At 43.0% G+C, this 5,602-nt stretch overlaps 1 long non-coding RNA gene across 1 annotated transcript; it reads right to left on the reverse strand.

Annotated features, from left to right (window-relative positions):
• Positions 1-2,038: 2,038 nt before the first annotated feature.
• LOC128752391 (uncharacterized) lies at positions 2,039-3,738 on the reverse strand. The gene is made up of 4 exons (XR_008413659.1): positions 3,640-3,738; positions 3,483-3,546; positions 3,205-3,362; positions 2,039-2,826 (listed from the first exon to the last, which is right to left on the reverse strand). It is a non-coding gene; the product is annotated as an uncharacterized LOC128752391 (long non-coding RNA).
• Between the last annotated feature and the right edge of the window lie 1,864 nt (positions 3,739-5,602).

A 5,602-nucleotide genomic window follows, 5' to 3' on the forward strand; every position in this document is an offset into this window, starting at 1 on the left:
AATATCCCAGTTGTATATTTTATCAGCAGATTGCTTCAATTACTTCTCTCTCTGATGGATGCATCACAGTTCTGCGGCTGTGTTTTTACTGAATCCACAAAAGTAATAGGAGAACAGGGATGCAGCCAAGGTTCACTTTTAAATTCGAGCACAAGTAACCAGCCCATGCATACATCAACTGTCGGGTCCTGACAAACTGTCTGACAATTCAACACATCCAGTGGAACCCAAGATAAGACGCCCAATAAAGTTTTGTTGTTGAAATGTTGCTTCATAATCGCATGTCAACAAACATAAGTGATGAGATCACATGGAGGAATTGTTTATGTTCGCAGTTTTACTGAGTTAGTAGTCAGTGCCGCAGCCTCACAGAAAGAAGGTCAACGGGTTTAGATCCAGCTTGAGGCAAGTGGGTTTGGAGTGAAGCTGGGTCCTTGGCTCTTCACTCCTCCTGCTGTCAAAATCTGACGGTGGTTTATTGATAACTGCCTGTGTAAATGATTTCCTGACTCTGTGAGTGCCATGCAATAATCTGGCAACTGATCCAGCTGTCCCGTCCCAACTAGCTAGGGTATGCTCCATTCCACTGCCGCCCTGCTGAGGGTGTGAGCCAGAATAACGTTTTGAAATAGCAGAAGCTGTTTTCAATGTTCAAACGTCCCAAGAGTCCAATCCATGCTACCGTCTGCTCAAGCACGGCTGGTCCATTCCCCAAAAATATTGTACCTTTCATCACTACTATAGTGGTGCACACTAAATGACCAGTGCAGCCATTTTCTTCATTCATTTTGTGCACCTGTATTAATCCTGTCAGCGATGCTTTGAACACCAACTGTACCAAGACCTTCAATTGCCTATTGACTCCTGTTAGTTGAAAGATTTGGTCAAAAAAAGTTGACCTTTCCATCTGACCAAGTCCTTCATTGGACAGCCATGGCTTCCATCGCACTGGCTGTTGTGGGCCAGACTTCTCAAGTTTCTCAAAAAATATTCCGAAGTCTCAATTCTGCTGATATATTTTTGGTTTCTCTCAAACCAGAGAGATTGGTTTTGACTTTCCTGATGCTATTATTGAACAGCCTGACACAGTTGGCCGTGGATCCAGGAGTGCGAGAGGCCGAACCACAGACAGACCTTTTAGGGAGCTGGTGAAATCTGGAAGAGCAAACTACTGATGTGCATGTGTTCGGCTTCACTCTCTTAAGTCCAATAAAGCCGCTGCTGTCGTCTCGATTTTCCCTTCAATCTGTGTCGGATTTGCGACTCGGCTCCCTGCATGAGTGGACCGAATCAAACAATACTTTTGTTATTATACACGTCCCTCTCACGGTCAGTGTTTAGCCCAGAAATTAGGTCGCGTTCATTTTTGTGGGAATAGTTCAATTTTTATCCCCAAAACCATGAGCTGAGCGGCGCAGGCCGCCCGGTTTTTGTGTAATCGAGCAGGTTATGGTTTTCTTCATCCTTTAAACCAGTCGCACTTGACGTACTAAACCGATTATCGAGGCAATTCCCCACCAAGGCTGCGTTGATCGCTTGCTCTTTGACTTGCACAAACCAAAAATATGTTAAGAAGCAACCCGAGAATGTTCAGAATGCAGCTTTGAAGAGAAGATAGAATTTTGATGATTCAGTCTGAGTCAGCCTTTTTCCACTGGATGCTATCAGCAGATCATATTCATTTCTCATCATGATGGTCTTTTTTTTTATATCTGGAGAAGGTTATCATGCACTGTGACATGTTTCCTGGTTGGTTGTTTTGGGGTTCCTTGCGGGGTCCAAGTTTTATGAAGCTTGAACAATGTCTTTGGCTGCTATGTTTTTCAACCCACTGGCCCATTTTGAATGAAGTTGATTATCACAGTGTGTGTGTGTGTGTGTGTGTGTGTGTGTGTGTGTGTGTGTGTGTGTGTGTGTGCGTGCGTGTGTGTGTGTGTGTGTCGAGGGTGCGTCACAAACACTGAGAAAGTGTTCCAGAAACATGTTACATTTATTGAAGCCAAACATGAGCTCTCAAATTGATCTTCGTGTGGTCAAATGTCATCAGTTATTTACATCATGTTTGAGGCTCAGACTGGAATTTCTTTTGCCACATTTGACTTAGGGACATCTCCAGCTCCTTCACAGGTTCTGGGAGCTGCTCTCTCCTCCTGCTCTTCCAGACCATCAATACCTCCACCACCACCACACATCATTATCAGCATCATGAAACTGAGCAGAACGGTCCTCACTAGATGGTGATCAAACTCTGGCTCTCTGAACATCACTGGGGTCTTAGATCTTAACACACAAAGGCGACTTCTCTCAACCACATCCCAGAACTCTCCGCTGACCTACAGAGAGACGTTCCTGATCAACAGGCTCCTTTAAAAAAGATACATGATGTTTTGTGGATACCAAACATCAGATACCCGTCCTTTGGTTCTGCTGGACCTCATGAACTAGTGAACATCACCAGTATAGACCATAGAGAGCAGTGAAGTCCTCCTCAATGAAGACCAAACCAGCTGGAGGCTCAGACTCCTTATCCTAGGTCCTGATCCTCATAACCCTTTGTTCACAGGTGTAGCCTCCCAAGTGGTCCAACACTGAAGATGGAAGCATCAGTGTGGACTAGAAACTTCGTCTAGAATTCCACGGTGAATTATACATCCATCACTCATGTTTGAATTCTGCTGCCGCCAGAACAGTTCAGCTACAGACTGTGTTCCACAGAATGGAGGACAAACTCTGGTGGTACTCTGACCAGGAAACCACTGTGTAGGTCACACCGGTGCTGCTTCTTCTCCAGAGAGTAGTGGGAAACAGGAACAAAAGGTCTGTCAACTGTGAGCAGAAGAGAAGGTTTGTTCTTCACCAACTGGTGTTTTACAATTCGATCAATAATGATGTAAAGAAATTAAAGCAGAGAAGTATCACAGAAGAGTTAAAAGTATCACAGAAGAGTCTTCAAATTGAATAGAAACTTTGAATCATTACAAAACTGAGAAGATATATATATATATATATATATATATATATATATATTTTTTTTTTTTTTTTTTTTTTTTTATTTCTTTTTCTTCTCGAAATTCTGGTGAGAAGGAATTCTGGTGAAAGCATCAACAGAAATGGGTCAATTTATAGTTTACTGTTTGTTTAATCTAAGATCCACATGCTGATGACTGAGCATTAGAATGACCGTTGTTATATATTTCCACTCACGTGCACTTCAGATGCTCTGGGGATTTTGTTTATGCAGACGTGGCCCTGACCGCTTCTGAATCCCCCCAAAAACTGTCCAGCTGCTTCACACTGATCCCCATCTGGAAAGAGTCTGGCAGCGTCCAACACAGGCATGTGCAGTCACACACGTGCACCAGCTTGCACACACACACACACACACACACACACACACAGTCGCAGACGTATGCACGCAGAATAAATCCACTTACACATCAATACATACTGGAGACATTTCCAGTTCACAGAGAACTGCCTACCTCAGCGATTACTATTGTTTTTGTTCCGTGGCCTTGTTGTGGCCCGTGACCTCCTTTCTCAAATCTGTAAAACGTGAACAGATTTTTTTTGTTGGAGGAAAAGTTGGGGAATGCTCCCAGTGGAACGAGGGTGAATAAACACATCTGAAACACTCACCAGCCTCTCCTCTTCTCCCCTCTGTTTTTTCCCCTTCACCTCCTTCCCTTCTTCCTCGACAGCCCCGTCTCAGCTCTGGCCTGCTCCGGAGAGACTGACCCACTTGGCTGTGCATCAACAGCGTGGTTCCAGGGCGATAAACACACAGCCCCACACACTTCACCAGCCAGGCGGTGTAGCTATTGATTGGAGCGTTGCATGAGCAACAGGTCCTTTAAAGTCGCTTCCTACTTTAATGTCGACAATCAGATGCACAAATTGTGTGACAAAGAAGTGACCACCGTGCAACAAAAAAGAAAACAATCCGGTGTTTGTAGTGATCTTGAATTTTATCTCTTATTGCTTTTAAATTATTATATTTAGTAACTATTCATCTATTATTATTATTTCAATTAATTATTACTCATTTGGGCTGTCAAAATGAACAAGCAAATATTTTAGACATGCGTACGGGACCCCCCACACCTCCCTCCCAAAAGAAGGAGGAAGTGGTGTGCGATATAAGCAAAGGTTTGAGCCAAATGTCAATCGTTGTTATGAAGAGGTGAGAGTTGGTTACTTGGTTTATTTGAACCATATCACTCGATGATGGCTTGTCAGAGGAGGACGGTTCAGACGATGAAGGGTTATAGGAATTCACTGTTCACCTCCATAACAGACACATGTAAAGATCACACCCTGAAACACTGCGTGGTAATCGACAGAGCTGAAGATCACACCACAAAACACAGCATGGTAATAGACACATCTGAAGATCACACCCCAAAACACTGCATGGTAATAGACACATCTAAAGATCACACTGCAAAACACTGCATGGTACTGTAATAGACACATCTAAAGATCACACTGCAAAACACTGCATGGTAATAGACACATCTGAAGATCACACCCCAAAAAACTGCATGGTAATAGACACATCTGAAGATCACACCACAAAACACTGCATGGTAATAGACACATCTGAAGATCACACCACAAAACACGGCTTGTGCGCGCAAGTGTTTATCGCATAATGATGTTGTCCGGTGTCACAATCGAGTCTGTCGCTGCCTGATCCGTCCGTTGCTGTAAAAACCTTGTTCAGTGAAAGTGTAAAAAAAGGGGCAGAACAGCTATCTCCTGCTCCTTTTAAATAACAAAGTGTCTCCCATACATTACATAATGTATCGGACGCAATGCATTGCGCAGGTCAAATGTATTGGAGGAGATTGAAATAACTATTTATTCAGTAATGATGGGTTTAAAAAACTAGAATATCAGATAAAAACATATATTTCCAGATTAAAAATGTTAAGAGAGGACTATTTTAATAATAAAAACTAATTCGATATAACTGGTGCTCTTGCACTTACCAGTAAACGTCAGTTGGTGGAATACAGGCGCGTTACTGACTTTCTGTTCCAGCAGCGGAATTTCCAGATCTTTCACTTATTTTAAACCATATCGCTATTTATGTTTGCTTTCTTGCATTAGTGGTGGGTAGATGAGGTTCCATGACACAGTACTAAAGGGTTGATGAGGTTTCATGACACAGTGTTTTGATTTTTAGAGGCCACCAGATGGCAGGTGCTGAAAAATGTTTGGACTTCAACAACGGATTCAATGAAACCTCACATCAATTCTAAACCAAGAGCGCCATCTAGTGGTCTCGGAAAATTAAGACACTGTTTCACCAACCCTGCAACACTGTGTCATGATACCTCATCTACCCATCACTTGTCTGTATCTTTTATGAAATGTTTCATTGTGTTCGCTGCTCCCCCAGACACTGAGTTTTCTGTAACTCGACGTGCTTTTGGCTTTTTACTAACATGAAAAAAGAAACGTACCTCAAACGCTTGACCAGATTAGACTGGGCAGACTGCCGGAATAATATTCAAGGCTTTCCTGGCTGGAGGGCCGCCATGTTCTTCATGAAGAACCATCAAGTATATGCAGCCATGTGCTCCTCTTCCTGGCG

The sequence above is a fragment of the Synchiropus splendidus genome, chromosome 1 (assembly GCF_027744825.2).
Source record: "Synchiropus splendidus isolate RoL2022-P1 chromosome 1, RoL_Sspl_1.0, whole genome shotgun sequence".
NCBI classification, from domain to species: domain Eukaryota; kingdom Metazoa; phylum Chordata; class Actinopteri; order Syngnathiformes; family Callionymidae; genus Synchiropus; species Synchiropus splendidus.